Source organism: Heterodontus francisci, chromosome 2, assembly GCF_036365525.1.
Source record: "Heterodontus francisci isolate sHetFra1 chromosome 2, sHetFra1.hap1, whole genome shotgun sequence".
NCBI lineage: Eukaryota > Metazoa > Chordata > Chondrichthyes > Heterodontiformes > Heterodontidae > Heterodontus > Heterodontus francisci.
Window position 1 is genome coordinate 182862820 of NC_090372.1, and position 19720 is coordinate 182882539.

Consider the following 19720-nt stretch of genomic DNA (forward strand, 5'->3'; position numbering starts at 1 on the left):
AACAGTTTTATCCCCAAATAAAAACAAGAAATGCTGGAAATACTCAGCAGGTCTGACAGCATCTGTGGCGAGAGAAGCAGAGTTAAGGTTTCAGGTCAGTGACCCTTCTTCAGAACCCTACCTCCTTTAAAATCAGTGACTCACATTGGGATATGGCTCCACTGATGCTGTCACTTTCCCAGTATTTCATCCAAATAGCCATTCTTCAGTGTGAACTAATCAATGAGGCCTGAATTTTCTCCACTTTTAAAATTTTCCTGTGTCAGGACAGTTTCCGGTTCCCGAACCCGCTCGTGTCAGCGGTATGCCCTCCGGTGCGACCTTACGGAAGGTGGCCAATTAACAGGCTGCCTCCACATTCAGCATCCAATTAGGGAGAGGGAGTGGGCACTGGACATGGGAGGGCCAATCAGAGTTGCTGGCAGCTCTACTGAGTTTGGCGTGTGCTGCTCAGGTATACGGAGAAGAGGGCAGCACAAAATGGAGGAGCGACCTGGATGCTGGAACCAGTAGCCACAATCTGACATGCAGCACAAACCATTTGCTCCGTCATTTTCCTGCTGCACAGAATGATTTGGCTCCTTTAAAGTATCCTCAGCATATGCCTATCATGTCACTGTAACCTCTCACGCTACTCTTGCCTCCTGTGGGGAAAGGAGCTGCAGACAGAGCGAGGGGTCCATGACCCTTTCGGAAAATAACTATGAACTGCCAAAATAGGGATAATTGAACTTTTAAGGATCTTCATTGGCTACCCACCGCTACCAGCCGTGTAGCCATAGCCGATGGGAGCCCAACTCCAGGAAAAGTGCTCGGGGTTGGGGGGGGGGGGGGGGGCGGGGACATGTCGGGAAGCTGGTCCGATACATTTCTTTCCCATATTCCCCACATCCGCCGCCTCCAAAGCCACCTCCAAGGGGCTGAGAAAATTCCAGCCAGAATGTTGGCAGGTATTGGACCATGAGAAGGCGTCACAGCCAAGCCTGAGCCCCACCCAGTGTTCAGACATATAAACCCCGATGTTAGCTTGGGATGAGGGGTCAGTGTGGGGCTAGCAGGCTTAGCACGAACTGCTGATCTGAGGCATGGGTCATTATATCTCCAGGGCCTCGTTGCCACACTCCAGATCCAATTCCCACCCAAACAGTGGGAATGATGGGAAAGTTGCTGGGTAAGAACGCAGCAAGGAGGGCATTGCTGGGGAACAGTCTCTGGCAGTCAGGTAAACGCATTTGGGTGAGGTGTGTTGATGCAATTGTGGTTGAGGGCGACGTGGGGGAGGGGTTGTCACGGAGGGATGGGATCCTGGACCCAGAGGAGCAAAAGTGCACATTCTATCTGGATGCCACAGACTTCATTAGCTGACAGATTGTGGAATCCAGTAATTTATGATCAAAGACTCAGAATCTGCTGTTCAATGGTTAACCAATGAACTGAGATAAGGGTACCAGAGAGCACACTGTTTATTTCCAATCAGATTTAACAGGCACTCACCATCTGTGCCTGGAGTGGAACTCAAACTCTGTGGGGTACTTGAAATGATACTGCTTCATCCTGAAAATACCTCATCACAACTGAGGCTTCCCACAATTTCTTTGTCAATGTAAATTCTTGATGTTATTTTCTCTCAAAACTCAGAAATTAGTGCTGATAGATAATGGACTGACAAGCACAGTAGAACTGTCTGCTTTTTCCACTGCTGTCACCTTTCTTAAAGGCATAATAAGGTGGCACAGGTTTTCCTCCTCTACTGGTGAGGCAGATTTAATTAGTAAAAGCAGTCAACCCACAACGTGCATTTTACTTACCAGTGTTCAAAGTGTGCAGTCACTCATCTTTAGTAAGTTGGACTAATGCCCTTACTTATGCTCCAGCATCAAGATCCTGGCTTGGCATGTAAACATTTTGATGAGATTTCTTTGTTACTCTTGGAATTCATCTGTCTTCTTCAAAGCCTTTGTTATCAAGCAGTTGCTTCATGTCCACCCATCGGTTTACTAACTTGGCTTGTTTCCCCAGCAAAAGAAACTAAAAGCAGAAAGGATTGAGGGACACTAAACTCTGCCTGCCTTGGAACCCAACCTTTCCAATAACTGTAAGGATAGAAATTAAACTTTCCTTCTTTTAGCATCCAAACTGCTTGCAAAACTTCAAAAGCGCTTCCTTAAAATTATCTGTGCCACCATCCTTTAAACCATTACTTTTTGTGTATTCTGCAATTAAACCTGTATTTTCCATATAACAAATATAGTGATATCATAGCAGATTACATAGAATTTGCAGCACAGAAACAGGCCATTTGGTCAAACTAGTCTATACCAGTGTTTGTGCTCCACATGAACTTCCTCCCATCCTACTTTATCTCCTCCCATCTATTCCCTTCTCCCTCATGTGTTTATCTAGCTTCCCCTTAAATGCATCTATGATATTCACCTCAACTACTTCCTGTGGTAACACGCTCCACATTCTAACCACTTTCTGGATGAAGAAGTTGTGCTCCATCCATTCCCAGTGTTGAGTTATTTCCTTTCTTGAGTCACCAGAAGCAACTGTCCAGTCAACTAGGGAGTCAGAAGTCTGGTAAAAGATTCTGCATGTTGCAATTTGATCACAGGAGTCCAATATCAATATGGAGCATCCCCACAAGCAAGCCAGACTCCTCTGCCCCTTTCTCTGTGCCAATTTTCCCTCTTTAGCACAAAGTACTTGTTGACTTTATCACCCATGGTGGTTGGCCAGCATCACTTCTTCAGAGCTGACCCACATAACTGAGAACAGCAGGAAGGGTGACAAGGAAAAATCTCATCAGCTCACCCACCAAGGGTGCAGTGTGGAGCTCGGACATCGTACGACAACACCAGCTATCCTGCGGCAGTCAGAACTGCAGCATCATACATAAATTGATTAATGTACTTTAGACACCAACAACTCTCCAGTTTCCCGCCATAGTGCTGTTATTGGGAAGTGCTGTTTGCATAAGATACCATCAGGTCCTTTTGATTTATAGGATTTTCAGGAAAATATAAAAAATTAACTGTGGTTGCCTTCTCCACCATCTTCTGGACTTGCTGTGCTTCCCTGGCGAGGCTGGCACCAGTGACTGAAAGAGTGACTGCGTTTTAAAATCCCATTGGAGTTTGAATGTCCTAATTGGACCTGAAGTTTACATTACACTGAGGTCAGGAGATGGACCTTGCATGCTGCCCAACATGAGCCTGTTAAAATTGCATGGGGTGCGAAGCTAAAGAATATTCGGTGAGTACGACACTGCCGCATCATGCATGGAGCATGGGAGTTAAAATCAAACCCATAATTACTATTGCCAGGGTGACAGATGATGATCTGGAGTAAGAATTTTAGCTGAATTTCCCCCTTTCTTAACCTGGGAATGCTATGCTATATAATATGCCTATCACCAACCATTAACTCAGCATAGACTGGAGACTGAATCTGGCACCTCCTGCCTCAGTACCATGCTGTGTGGAGTACTAGTAACTGAGCTATTGAGGTAGCTCAGGCCTTAACTCTTCGAAGAAATAGGGTGCTACTCTATTGATTCCCACCCATCTGTGTTTTATCATGCAAGGAGACTTAACAACATCTGTAATTAGTCAACTGTCTCATGAATTTGACTCAGATGATTAATGAGAGCACAGGAAGAGTTTGAAACATTGTGCAAGGGCACTGAAGGGCAAGTTATAGATTTCCCATAGCCTAACACATTCTCATGTAATCAGAAACTGCTAACTAATTCTTCATTTTAACACAAGGGACAGAGTTCCAGATGATGACACCATTCGAAGAATGCTCCAGAGGCTGGAGAAACATTGTGTGATTTCGTATTCAGTGTAGAACCTTTGAAATGATATGAAATGTTAAGGTACAGCTGTAGCAGCTCATGAATCCTTCCCATAATTACAGTGGAGTGGCTTAACTGTAGCTAAGTCTTTTGTCACATGGGTCAGTTCCTCAGTTGAAGACACTTCCATTCCCCTATGAAAGCCTAATTTGAGGAGAAGCAAATGCGGTCATCCAGAAAAACTTGAGCAGTAGCTGTCTTGCTGGGTCTAATGGGTAAAGGCACAATGCTGGAATGATAAGAGAAACAAATCCGAAGGGTTCAGGTTGAATTCTCAGTCTGTTTTGTATTTGCTAATCATAGCTGTGGGATGTAAGTGGCCTCAGCAGCTTTTGGATAAGAGAAAGCAAAAGTTAGCCAGGGTTGCTGCTTTTGATTGTTCTCGAGCAACCGCTACTGGAAAGTCCGTGTGCGCTGACATTAGGTGGAATTTTAAGGGGCGTGTGATGACGGGCTAGGAGGCGGGTGTTAGACAAAATGGCATGGGGTGGCGTTGGGTGGTGTGCCTGACGTTGTCCTGCCCCCATGCCATTTTGTCTGTGATGGGCACCGTGGCGGACGTGAAATCCACTGGAAGGCCACTTGAGCCACTTAAGTGCCTCCCACCTCTGCTGGTACTTTGTCAATGTCGCAGAGGCCCACTGCCACATGGAGTCACCACCTGGTGTAACCTGAAGGCCTCCTAGCAGGCTCGGGGATGGGGGAATGAGACCTCCTACTGGCCACACTGTGGCCATGGTGGGTCTCCCCCGATGGCAATGGCCGCTCCCACAGTGCAACGACCCCACCCTCACCAAATCACTCCTCCCAACCGTGATCGCCTGGGCCTGCCTGCCCAATTGGCCTAGGCAAGCCTCAACCCCCACTCACCTTCCGTCTGTCTGCAGTCGCAGCAGTGGCCATCGCTCCCAGTGGTGCGGCTGGGACTGAGGAGTTGCCAGTCCTTTGATTGGCTGGCAGCTCTTTAAGGGCAACAGGGGGCATTTAATTGCCATTGAATACGGCCGGGGGCTGACAAATGGCCCAGGTGAGGTTGCACGCTCCCAGCACTTTCCAGCCTTTCGCCGGGCCTCACCCTGCCAGATTAAAGTCCAGCCCATTGGGTGGGAACCGCAGTAGGCTTCATATGGATACCATTCAACAATTCCCCAGTCAACTAGGGAGTCAGATAAAAGATTCTGCATGGTGCAACCCAAGCACTGGAGTCCAATATCAATATCGGCATCTCCACAAGCAAGCCAGGCAGTCCTCTGCCCACTTCCCCATGCTCATTTCCTCTCTGCAGCACAAAGCACTGGTTGGCTTTCTCTGTCATTGTTGAATAGCCCCATAACACAAAAGCAAAGCAAAAAAGATGTGAATGCTGGAAATCAGGGAAACAAGTTTAAAGTTTCAGGTTGATGAGCTTTCATCAGAACTTGCAGAGTCTTGCAACGCTCTTTAGTTTTGCACGTCATCCATGCCATGCCTACCTCCCATGAATGAATAACATTTTTTAAAACTGTTGCTGATGTGCCTGCTTTGGCCAAGCAAATGACTCCAAAAGCTGGAATTTGGGAAGGGGTCTCTGACGTCAGATTAGAACAGGTGGGGGCTTAACCATGCTGAATTTATGCTGGTGGAGTGAATAATCCCTGGGAATTTCAGGTTTTAGTGTAATTTTGTACTAAATTTGATTATAATTCTATTGAGTGCATGAATATTACACATATCTGGTGTCAAAGATTTCACTTATTTGTATGCTTTAGGTGTAAAATATGCATTTATTTCAGCTCTCAATCATTATAACTGGAAATCAAAAGATAAAACATATAATTTTGACAATAGCATTTTCTGATGCTGCAACTTGTGCAAATTATTCCATTCCCCACAGATTTTCATAACAGCATTTACTGGAGCTATTCCCTGAGGAGATATATGAAAATGATAGCCTACATGTGTATGCTTATTGCCCTTATCTATTACATCGCTCTGTGTGTGAGTATGTGACAGGGGTGGCCAATCATCCTCAAGAAAAGTGATTATGGACCATGGTGTTATGTCTGTCCCCTGGTGACCACATGATCTTGTTCCTTCATGCCCCTTGGTCCTTTGCTTCCATCATCCATCTGCTATTATTATCATAGCAGAGGTTGACAGACATGCTGTGAAGTGTTACTGTGTTGTGTTGGATGTAACAGGATGCAGAGTGTTCGCAGACGCTTCAGGGGTTGTATTGTGATCTGTCCCCTGTGAAGTCTAAACATTGAGACCTCATTTTTAAAATGCTGAATGTACAATCAGCTCAATGGTAATTTGACCCTTATTATAACTCTCTTGTGCATAGCTTTGGGGATTTAGCACTGGAGTAATTTCAGTGCTGCAGTCAATTCTGCAAGATTTATCCAGCATTCAGAGCCATACAAGGCAATGGAACACACAGCATCATCCAGCAGTCTTAATTTGAAGCATTCATTCAACTTTCAATCTTCTCAAAACTCATTTTGTTTGTGCAGGCTACTGTTCCCATTTCAAGCTTTCTCTGTGGATGCTATTTTCATTGATTTTTGCACCTAGGGTATTTCAATATTGAAACTTGTTCAATCTTCTTATGTTTAAGGGTGGAGGGGGGAAAGAGAGAGTGAGGATTTTGAAAATACCATTGTGCTTGCTGCTTTTCATTTGTATTCCAAAAATGATGCTGGAGAGCATAGATGGAGATCAATATTAGGACTTGGAGAACTATATTATTCACTAATTTAGATTATTCCTGGCTTTGCCTTGAATAATGACTCCAAATCTTAGATTTATTTACTTCAAGGTCCATTAATGTCTCTGTAGATAGATTAATTAAATACAGTGGGAGACAACAATCCTGATATATTGATAGAAATATGGAATTTATCAACAACTGTGTGTTATTGGGTTTAAGGAGCGTATTGTTAGGGCCTGTATCCCATATGACTATAGCAGTGGTGTGTTCATAACCAACTTGCAATTGGACAGAACCAAAGCCAAATTAACCCGAGTTATAAAGAACACAGAGGAATGAAAAATCCCTAAAACCTTTGAAGCAGATGTTGCTATGCTGATACTCATTATTAAAAACAGGAAATAAACTTCAGTGTTCAAGTTCGTCAGCATTTTTTTCTCTCTACTTTGTAATGGCCGTTCAACAGCTCTTCCTTGTCAGAGTTTGGGGCATGGAAGTGTGTCATTTAAAACAATTCGATGGGTCGAATGGCCTCCTTCTGTGCCATAAATGATTATGATTCTACCTGCAGTTGCTGTTATGTTAAAAGTTCCTATTGCTTCCTGTGACATGATGGTGAATTGAAGTCACTGAAATTAGGGAATGTTTTCTTTACTTTTTGATGGTCTGTGTAATTTACAACCATATTTCACATGAAAGTAGCCAGGCTTTTGGAGCCGGAGTAGGATTTAACATACTGAAATATTTTTCAAACTCAATAGAGCATTGGGCGTGAGTTGCTGTTGGGAATCAGGGCTCAGGAGTAAGGAAGAAGGGTGACTAGTTGATAACAACTCCATTATTTTATTCTCTAGTTATTCATGGTCACCATGGTAATATTGACCTGCTACCCATTTTACAAATCCTGCAATCAAACAGAAAATCACTGGGAAGTTGGTATTGTTTCAGCACCACTGATAAAGCGCCTGGGATTGAGTACCATCTGCAGCAAGTTATGATGATCTGGAATTCTCTGACTGAAAGGGTGGTGGAAGAAGATTCAATACTAACTTCAGAATGGAATTGGATATATATAGTTGCAATGGGAGAACTTGCAGGGTTATGGGGAAAAGAGCAGGGGAGTAAGACTAATTGCATAGCTCTTTCAAAGAACAGGCACATTATCTGACTGATGGTCTTTTATATCGCCTAACACTTTTCTATTTGGCTGCATATAGTGACAACAAAATTCCCAGCCAGAATACGAATATACATACGAATTAGGAGCAGGATTAGGCCACTCGGCCCCTCGAGCCTGCTCTGCCATTCAACAAGACCATGGCTGATCTGATTGTAACCTCAACTCCACATTCCGGTAGCCCCAAAACCTTCCACCCCCTTGCTTATCAAGAATCTATCTACCTCTGCCTTAAAAATATTCAAAGACCCTACTTCCACTGCCTTTTGAGGAAGAGAATTCCAAAGACTCACGACCCACCGAGAGAAAAAAAATTCTCCTCATCTCTGTCTTAAATGGGTGACCCTTATTTTTAAACAGTGACACCTAGTTGTAGTTTCTCCCACAAGAGGAAACATCGGGCTGGATTTTAAGGTGCCCTCGATGTCGGGAACCATGGCAGGGGGGCCCGAGGATGGTCCTGGATGAAGCCTGCCATGGACCTTGACACTGGCAGGGCCTAGTCTGATCCTCCCGGCGGTGGCAATGCACCGTGGCAGCCTCCCTGCCGCTGGGCAAAGGGACCATAATTTTAATATTCAAAGCAATTAAATTAATTTAAATGTATTTCACCTCTTGATGGCCTGCCGTGATCTTCAGGCACTTCTGGATCAAATTCAGGCCAGTCTGAGTTACCACCCAAATGTTTGGCCTCCATGAGAGAGGAAATCAAAGATATTTTGACATAACTTCAATTTTGCATGTGAGGGAGCAATCATCTAGGAGTGTACTTAAGTAAGAAACATCATGGCCAATTTGCACACAGATGCTATGTCAACCCAAAACAAAACTCCCAGTGTCAGCTGGGAGCACTCTCACCTCTGAGTTTTATTTTTATTATTTCATGGGATGTGGACATTGCTGGAAAGGTCGACATTTGTTGCCCATCTCTAATTGTCCTTGACAACTGAGTGAGGGCAGTTATGAGTCAATCACATTGGTGGTGGGATTTGAACTGTGTCCCCAGGGTATTAGCCTGGGCCTCTGGATTGCTAGCTCAGTGGTGTTACCACCATGCCACTATTTCTCCATAGACTTGAGAGCAAAGGTCTAGGCTGCCACTCCAGTGCAGCACTGAGGGAGTCATTATCACATTGCTGTTTGTGGAAGTAAGCTTGGTGTGTGCAAACTGGCTGCCATGTTTCTTACTTCACAATGATGAATACACTTCAAAAGTACTTCATTGGCTGTAAAGCACTTTGGGATATCCTGGGGTTGTGAGAGACATGATAGAAATGCAAATCTTACTTTTTTTTAAATCCAAAAGTTGGTGAGTTAACAATCCCATGCAAACTTGGATTTTGATTTGAGGGGTAGCACCAGAAAATGACCTTGAAAGATGTGCCCTGCCTAATTTTGCTTTCCATAGGAAGTAAAATTGGGGGTGGGATATAATGGGCAGCTTATTCAATATTACCCATTTTGCATCATCGCCCAAAGTTGAAGCTACCCCTCCCCCCAATCACTATCTCCTGCTTCTCATTTGGCTGGGTGGGGGAGTTAAGGGGTGAACTCCCAAGTGCTATGGCTGATGTATGTCTTCCTGTTTCTGATAGCAATTCACAATTTTTGTTTCCAGCAGTACTTCTGAGAAGATGCAACTTAAAGGGTCAAATGTCACATTTCTTCCCTAAAATAAAAGCAAAATACTGCAGATGCTGGAAATCTGAAATAAAAACAGAAAATGCTGGAAATACGCAGCAGGTCTGGCAGCATCTATGGAGAAAGAAGCAGAGTTAACGTTTCAGGTTAGTGACCTTTCAGCAGAATAGTTCTAATGAAAGGTCAGAGACCTGAAACATTAACTCTGCTTCTCTCTCCACAGATGCTGCCAGACCTGCTGCGTATTTCCAGCACTTTCTGTTTTTATACCAGGTTTCTTCCCCTTGCCTTAATCCTCCTTCCAAGATGCCTTTTCCCAGTAAATCAGCCGTTGCTTTCAACATATCATTTTGTAGATCCTATCTGTGGATACGAACTTGATTTATGAACATATGACTTTGGACTCTGATGAGATTATTTTGAAGGCTTCTGCTGTGTGAAGCATGAAACCATAGATTTACTTACAAGGTACTGTGCAATGAAAGAGAATGAAAATGGACTCTATAGGGAGGAAGATTTCCTCTATGTACCACGTGCAGCAAAACCCCAGCACCATTCAGAAGAAACTGGTTTACAATTTTTGTTTAAACATGCATTGTACAGAACAAATCTTCTCCCTCTATGTTGTGACATGCTGTGTATTGGCAACCATATCACGCTAGGCAAAGTGATATAAAACTGACTTATTTATTCAGCAAATGATAGGATAGTGTAACTTGTTAAAGAAATAGAACAGTCCTATTAGTAGTGTCATCACTATTCTGAAAGTCATCATCTCCCTCCTAAGATAGGTGAAAAATAGACGATAGCTCAACAAACCGCCAGACATTTGACATTGAGTTAGATTTATTCACTTGGCCTCAGTTTATAAAAGGAAATTGCAAGGGTATTTTTTCCTTTATTAACTATAAAAAATTAAACAATTAGTGCATTCTGTCTGCTGAAAGCATTCAGAATCAGGGACTGTCAGACAGTAGAATTACTGGAAACATTGGATAATGCACAACTACCAGTAAAGATGTAATATAATCAGAATCCGTTGATTGAGTCATAGTCTGTAAGAGCAAAGCCCTTGCGCATAAAAAGCTTTAAGCTCACAGTTAGCTACTTTATATTCAATATAATACACAGTAAATAGTTTATCAGAAAAAATTGGGATGTCACAAGTTTTGCAGTTATATTCTGGCAGTGTATCCAGAGATACCAGCTGGACCTCATGGTCACAAGGCGAGCCTCTTTAAACAGCGTTCAAATCACACGCAGCTTCCACAGTGCGGACTGCGACACCGACCACTCCCTGGTGTGCAGCAAGGTTACACTCAAACCAAAGAAGCTGCATCACTCCAAGCAGAAGGGCCGCCCGCGCATCAACACTAGCAGAATTTCTCATCCACAGCTATTACGTAAGTTTCTAAATTCACTTGAAAAAGCCCTTCAAAACACTCCCACAGGGGATGCAGAGACCAAGTGGGCCCACATCAGAGACGCCATCGATGACTCAGCAATGACCACCTATGGCAATTGTGTGAAGCGGAATGCAGACTGGTTTCAATCTCACATTGAACAGCTGGAACCTGTCATAGCTGCTAAGCGCATTGCACTGCTGAACTACAAGAAAGCCCCCAGCGAGTTAACATCCGTAGCACTTAAAGCTGCCAGAAGCGTTGCACAAAGAACAGCCAGGTGCTGCGCAAATGACTACTGGCAACACCTATGCCGTCATATTCAGCTGGCCTCTGACACAGGAAATATCAGAGGGATGTATGATGGCATTAAGAGAGCTTTTGGGCCAACCGTCAAGAAGATCGCCCCTCTCAAATCTAAATCAGGGGACAAAATCACTGACTAACGCAAGCAAATGGACCGCTGGGTGTAACACTAACTAGAACTGTACTCCAGGGAAAATGTTGTCACTGAGACCGCCCTCAATGCAACCCTGTCTCTGCCAGTCATGGATGAGCTGGACGTACAGCCAACATAATCGGAACTCAGTGATGCCATTGATTCTCTAGCCAGCGGAAAAGCCCCTGGGAAAGACGGCATTACCCCTGAAATCAAGAGTGCCAGGCCTGCTATACTTTCAGCACTGCACGAACTGCTTTGCCTGTGCTGGGACAAGGGAGCAGTACCACAGGACATGCGTGATGCCAATATCATCACCCTCTATAAGAACAAGGGTGACCACGGTGACTGCAACAACTACCGTGGAATCTCCCTGCTCAGCATAGTGGGGAAAGTCTTCGCTCGTGTCATTTTAAACAGGCTCCAGAAACTGGCTGAGCGTGTCTACCCTGAGGCACAGTGTGGGTTTCAAGCAAAGAGATCCACCATTGACATGCTGTTCTCCCTTCGCCAGCTACAGGAGAAATGCCGTGAACAACAGATGCCCCTCTACGTTGCTTTCATTGATCTCACCAAAGCCTTTGACCTCATCAGCAGACGTGATCTCTTCAGACTACTAGAAAAGATTGGATCCCCACCAAAGCTACTAAGTATCATCACCTCATTCCATGACAATATGAAAGGCACAATTCAGCATAGCGGCGCCTCAACAGACTCCTTTCCAATCCTGAGTGGCGTGAAACAGGGCTGTGTTCTTGCACCTACACTGTTTGGGATCTTCTTCTCCCTGCTGCTCTCACATGCATTCAAGTCTTCAGAAGAAGGAATTTTCCTCCACACAAGATCAAGTGGCAGGTTGTTCAACCTTGCCCGTCTAAAAGCGAAGACCAAAGTACGGAAAGTCCTCATCAGGGAACTCCTCTTTGCTGACGATGCTGCATTAACATCTGACACTGAAGAGTGTCTGCAGAGACTCATCAACAGGTTTGCGGCTGCCTGCAATGAATTTGGCCAAACCATCAGCCTCAAGAAAACGAACATCATGGGACAGGATGTCAGAAATGCGCCATCCATCAATATCGGCGACCACACTCTGGAAGTGGTTCAAGAGTTCACCTACCTAGGCTCAACTATCACCAGTAACCTGTCTCTCGATGCAGAAATCAACAAGCGCATGGGAAAGACGTCCACTGCTATGTCCAGACTGGCCAAGAGAGTGTGGGAAAATGGCGCACTGACACGGAACACAAAAGTCCAAGTGTATCAAGCCTGTGTCCTCAGTACCTTGCTCTACGGCAGCAAGGCCTGGACAATGCATGTCAGCCAAGAGCGACGTCTCAATTCATTCCATCTTCGCTGACTCTGGAGAATCCTTGGCATCAGGTGGCAGGACCGTATCTCCAACACAGAAGTCCTCGAGGCAGCCAACATCCCCAGCATATACACCCTACTAAGCCAGCGGCGCCTGAGATGGCTTGGCCATGTGAGCCGCAATGAAGATGGCAGGATCCCCAAGGACACATTGTACAGCGAGCTCGTCACTGGTACCAGACCCACCGGCCGTCCATGTCTCCGCTTTAAAGACGTCTGCAAATGCGACATGAAGTCTTGTGACATTGATCACAAGTCGTGGGAGTCAGCTGCCAGCGTTCGCCAGAGCTGGCGGACAGCCATAAAGGCGGGGCTAAAGCGTGGCGAGTCGAAGAGACTTAGCAGTTGGCAGGAAAAAAGACAGACGCGCAAGGAGAGAGCCAACTGTGTAACAGCCCCGACAACCAATTTTATCTGCAACACCTGTGGAAGAGTCTGTCACTCTCGAATTTGCCTTTATAGCCACTCCAGACGCTGCTTCACAAACCACTGACCACCTCCAGGCGCTTACCCATTGTCTCCCGAGACAAGGAGGCCAAAAGAAAAAAGAAGAAGTATCCAGAGATGTAGCAATGTATGGCATGGCTAGGTCTGAAGCAGATACGTGCAAGAGGAGTGGGTTCTAAAGTAGAGATGCACCAGGAGACTGAGTGAGACTAAGGTATAGAAGCTGAGGCTAGTTGAGCTGAGCAGGGGGAGGCGGGAGACATTAGAAATAACTGAAAAGGGAAAGTTAAAGCAAGCAGTCAGGGAAAACATTGAGAATGGAAGAACAAGAGATGGGGGTGAGACTGTGAGACCAGGAAATGGAGAAATGATCGAGATGCAGAGAAATTGTGAAACTCCACTTTAGTTATTGTCATCATGACTCTACACCCATTACATCGTAGGCCCAATTTTGTTTGTGTCTAGTGAGACTACGAGTCAGCAGCGGAGCCCTCACAGTTTCTGACTAATACTGTTTTTATTACCCTACCTCAAAAAGGATATAGATACATTAAAAAGGTTTCTGAGAAATATGATTGCAAGATATTGGTGGACTAAATTATGAAATCAGTTAAATTTATTTTCATAGGAGAACATAAAGTTTAGATAAAGGTCTTCAAAATAACAAAAAAGGTACAGGTAACATAAAAATATTCTGGATATTTATCTTGGACAATGAACATAGGACGAAACAAAGTACAACATTCACTAATCCTGAGTAAGGTTAAAAATGAGAGAGAAAACAATTTCCTCAGGGTAGTGGAGATATGAAACAGATCATGAGTGATGGCAGTTGATTTGGGGTTAATTATTACCTTTAGAAAAGAGCTGGATCACTATTTATTGATAAGTGGGATTGAAGGTTGTAAAGATATATTTAACACTGCTTGATTATTTTTTCCTGCTTGGGGAAAGAAATGAGTGTTTCCTAAATTAGAAAATTACAAATGATGTGAGAGAAAAGTATACGATAGTTTAATCATACATAGACTGGATGGAACAGGCTTGATGGCCTGAATGGTCTTTTCTCACACTGGAACCTCTTCAGTTCTTGCGTATCAGTTACAATCTGCTGTTTTTTTAAGTCAACTTGGAAAATGGTGATTGGCAGTGATTGTGTTAACCGGCTATTTAATTTTAATAATAATTTGCTGCAGGCATTAGGATGATGTTGTAAGCTTAAGAAAGAAACACATCAATTGAGAATGTCTTCTGGACTGAGCAGGGTGCGCTACAATCCTGAAAACACAGTTAAAACAATGATTACACAGGTTGCAGATTTTTAAAAACTTGTTTTCAGTATTGAGATGACAGTTTAGTCTGAAATCTTGTGCTACTGGTACATTTTTGCTTATCGCTACCAAGTACGAGCACTTATTTTTGCTGCATCATGTTATATCATGATAGGTTTATATTAAATAGGTTTATAACATCAGATGACAATTTTATGTGCCCAGACATTGCTGTCAAAATAATGGTGAGGCTAATGGCTCTCACCGTTATTTATGCACAAATGGTACAACAACTTCATGCAGAGGTGCAGATGTCCAGTTAAACATGGATAACCAAAAGTTGTTCGGAGTTGATCCACTTCACTGTTAGCTTCACAAAAATGGCATCTCCCTGTCTGCCTCACCATTGAAATGCATTGAATGGCGTGAAGTTCCGGCATTTGCACATTAAACATGAACTAAACTCACCCCAGAAAGTTAATTCTTGCCCATTCTAATTTAAGTACCCTTTTAAACAATGTGATAAATGTTAATTACTGCCTGTCAACCTCTCTGCCACTGAAAATTAACCATTACAAGTCAGGAGTTTCATGCCTTTAGGTGTTTTTGGTGACTGGAGATATTAAAAATGCAAACTTTTTTCACTTTTCTTTTCTGTCTCTTTTCTCTCTCTCCAATCTTTTTCTCTCTATTTTTCTTTCTGTCCCTGAATTGACATTGAATTCATTGGCACTGTAATTTACACTTCTTTCTTAGTCCTTGCACAGTTAATTTCACAATCCTTCAATTTGATTCATTAAGGAGATACACAGTTACTCTTCTCTCCGACGGGATTTTCGTTTGTCTCTTTTACCTTGTTCACCTTCATTGAACATATTGTTTGCCTTTGCTCCATCACATTCTGGTCAGCTATTCTGTGACCTTGTCCTATCTACACCTTCTCCTTTGTTATCTCTTGCCCCACCTCTGCTTTACTTGCTTATAACCTTTGACATTTCTAATATTTGCCAGTTCTGAAGAAGGGTCACTGACCTGAAACGTTAACTCTGCTTCTCTCTCCACGGATGCTGCCAGAGCTGCTGAGTATATCCAGCATTTCTTGTTTTTATTACACAGTTACTTGCCCTGTTCCCTCAGGTCACAGATGACCTGTTACCCTTGCTGCACCATTATTAGCGCACACTTTCCGCAATGTGCCGCAGAAAAAGTTTTAAAATCTAAACATGCAAGTGCCAGTCTAATTTATGGCAGACACTGTTGGATGCCCTGCTGCACAAAATTGTGGTCCATTATCACTTGATTGGGACATAAGAAAGTATAGATTAAGAAAAATAAAAACAGAAAGTGCTGGAAAACTCAGCAGGTCTGGCAACATCTATGGAGAGAGAAACAGAGTTAACGTTTCAGGTCGATGACCCTACATCAAAAATGAGCAAAGTTAGAGATATAATAGGTTTTCAGCAGGTGAACACGGAGTGGGAAGAAGGGGGTGGGGCGGGTGGAGGGTGGGAAGAAGACCAAAAGGGTAGGTCTGTGATAGTGTGAAGGTCAGGACAGACTAAATGACAAAAGCTTTCATGGTGCAAAGCCAAAAAGGGAGTGATAATGGGACAAATAAAGAAACCAAAGATGTGTCTAGATGAGCTATGAATGGCAGGATACCAGCTGTCCAAATGCAAAGTTAAGGGATTAAGAAATAAACAAGAGGAAAAAAACAAACCAGCAAAGAAGCATGAAACAAAATGGGGGCAGAGATTATGATCCAGAATTGTTGAACTCAATATTGAGTCCAGAAGGCAGCAAGGTGGCCAGTTGAAAGATGAGGTGCTGTTCCTCAAGCTTGCATTGATCTTCGGTGGAACAGAGTAGCAGGCCAAGAACAGAAAGGTCAGAGTTGAGCAAGGCAGAGAGTTAAAATGACAGGCAACAGGAAGCTCAGGGTCATGCTTACAGACTGAACATAGGTGCTCTGCAAAGCAGTCATCCAGACTGCATTTGGTATCCTCTATATAAAGGAGACCACATCATGAGCAGCGACCACTGCTCTTGGATTAAGAAAAGCTCACTTGACTCATCAAACCTTTTTTTTTGCAGAGACTAGATACAATTTTGTCTTATCTCAGACTCTACCAAACCCATTCAATCTCCTGAGGGAGTCAAACAAGTTTAGGTTAATACCTCAGCATAATCTCTTTGAAAACATTCTAAAAATTCTTCTGGGTAATTGAATAAACTCAGGATACAGTGGCGCAGTGGTTAGCACTGCAGCCTCACAGCTCCAGCCACCCGGGTTCAATTCTGGGTACTGCCTGTGTGGAGTTTGCAAGTTCTCCCTGTGTCTGCGTGGGTTTCCTCCGGGTGCTCCGGTTTCCTCCCACAAGCCAAAAGACTTGCAGGTTGATAGGTAAATTGGCCATTATAAATTGCCCCTAGTATAGGTAGGTGGTAGGGAAATATAGGGACAGGTGGGGATGTGGTAGCAATATGGGATTAGTGTAGGATTAGTATAAATGGGTGGTTGATGGTCGGCACAGACTCGGTGGGCCGAAGGGCCTGTTTCAGTGCTGTATCTCTAAACTAAACTAAACTAACATTACAACCCACACTATTCAACACAGACCAGTTGCATTCCACACATGGTATTTCCATCATCTTCATAGCATAGAATAAATCTTGTCCCAAAATATATTTGGTCACTCAATGCCTTTAGAAACTGCAATATGATTATAGGAACATAGGACTTAGGACCAAGAGTAGGCCATTTGGCCCTTTGAGCCTGCTCCGCTATTTGATAAGATCATGGATGATCTGGTTGTGGTCTCAACTGCACTTTCCTGTCTGCACCGCGCCCCCCAACCCCCCCATAACCCCTGACTCCCTTGTCAATCAAAAATCTCAGCCTTGAATAAATTCAATGAACCAGCCTCCACTGCTTTCTGAGGAAGAGAATTCCACAGACTAATGATCCTTTGAGAACCATAGAAAAATTACAGCACAGAAAGAGGCCATTCAGCCCATTGTGTCCGTGCCAGCTGGCAAAACCATCTTCCCAATCTAATCCCACCTTCCAGCACTTGGTCCATTGCCTTGCAGGTTACAACACTTCAGGTGCATGTCCAGGTACCTTTTAAAACAATTGAGGGTTTCTGCCTCCACCATCATTCCTGGCAGTGAATTCCAGACACCCACCACCCTCTGAGTGAAAAAGTTTTTCCTCATGTTTCCTCTAACCCTTCTACCAATCACCCTAAATCTGTGCCCCCTGGTAATTGATCTCTCCGTTAGGGGAAATAGGTCCTTCCTGTCTACTCAATCTAGGCCACACATAACTGTATACCTCAATTAAGACGCCCCTCAGCCTCCTCTGTTCTAAGGAAAACAACTCTAGCCTATCCAATCTTTCCTGATAGCTGTAATTTTCAAGCCCTAGCAACATTCTTGTAAATCTCCTCTGTACTCTCTCCAGAGCAATTGTGTCCTTCCTTTCATGCTGTGACCAGAACTGTACGCAATACTCCAGCTGTGGCTTAACCAGCGTTTTATACAGTTCCAGCATTACATCCCTGCTTCTGTATTCTATACCTCGGCCAATAAAGGAAAGCATTCCACATGCCTTCTTTAACACTCTATCTACCTGTCGACATGCAATCCAAGGTCTCTCACTTCTTCTACTCCTCTCAATATCCTTCTGTTTATTATGTATTCCCTTGCTTTGTTTGTCCTCCCCAAATGCATTACTTGGCACTTTTCTGGATTAAACTCCATTTGCCACTTTTCCACCTACTCAACCAAACCATTGATATCATTCTGGAGTCTACCGTTATCCTCTTCACTATTAACGACACAACAATTTTTATGTCATCAGCAAATTTCCCAATCATGCCTCCCACATTTAAGTCCAAATCATTCATATATACAACAAACGACAAGGGAGCCGACACTGAGCCCTATGGAACGCCACTGGAAACAGATTTCCATTCACAAAAACATCCTTCAACCATTACTCTGTTATCTGTCACTGAGCCAATTTTGGATCCAACCTGCCACATTCCCCTGTATCCCATGGGCTTTTATTTTACTGACCAGTCTGCCATGTGGGACCTTGTCAAGTGTCTTACTAAAATCCAAGTACACCACATCCACTGCACTACCCTCATCAATCCTCCTGGTTACTTCCTCAAAAAACTCAATAAAGTTAGTAAGACATAACCTTCCCTTAACAAATCCATGCTGACTATCCCTGATTAATCCGTGCCTTTCTAAGTGGCAGTTTATCCTGTCCCTCAGAACTGATTTGAATAATTTACCCACCACCGAGATCAGACTGACTGGCCTATAATTATTTGGCCTGTCCCTCGCACCCTTTTTAAACAATGGTACACCGTTCGCAGACCTCCAATCTTCTGGTGCCTCGCCTTTATCTAGTGAGGATTTGAAGATGTTTCCTCAGAGCATCTGTTATTTCTTCCCTGGCTTCCTTTAACAACCTGGGATGAAAAAAAAAATTTCCTCATCTCTGTCTTGAAAGGGAGACCTCTTATTCTTAAACTTTGTCCCCTAGTTCTAGTCTCCCTCACAAAAGGAAACATCCTCTCTGTCCACTCTGTCAAGTCCCCTCAGGATCTTAGATGTTTCAGTAAGATCATCTCTCAGTCTTCTAAACTCCAATGACCCAACCTGTCCAACCTTTCTTCATAAGATAAGCCATTCAACCCTGGAATTAGTCGAGTAAACCTTCTCTGAACTGCTTCTATCGCAATTATATCCTTTTTCAAATAAGGAGACCAAAACTGTACACAGTACTCCAGATGTGGTCTCACCAAGGTCCTGTAGAGTTGCAGTAAAACTTCCCTACTTTTATACTCGATACCCCTTGCAATAAACGCCAACATTCCATTTGCCTTTCTAATCACTTGCTGTAGCGGCATACTAACCTTTTGTGATTCATGTACCAGGACACCCAGATCCCTCTGTACTACCAAGTTCAGCAATCTCTTGCCATTTAAATAATATACTGCTTTGCTATTCTTCCTGCCAATGTGGGCAAGTTCATATTTTCCCACATTATACTCCATTTGCCATATTTTTGCCAAATCATTTAACCTATCTATATCCCTTTGTAGCCTCTTTACCTCCCCTTGACAACTTATTTTCCTTCCTATCTTGGTGTCATCAGCAAATTTAGCTACCATACATTCGGTCCCTTCATCCAAGTCATTGATATAAATTGTAAATATTTGATGCCCCAGCACTGATCCCTGTGGCACTCCACTAGTTTGCCAACCCAAAAATGACCCATTTCTCCCTACTCTCTGCTTCCTGTTAGCTGACCAAACTTCTATACATGCTAATATGTTACCCCTACACCATGAGCTCTTTATCTTGTGTAGTAACCTTTGATGTGGCACCTTATCAAATGC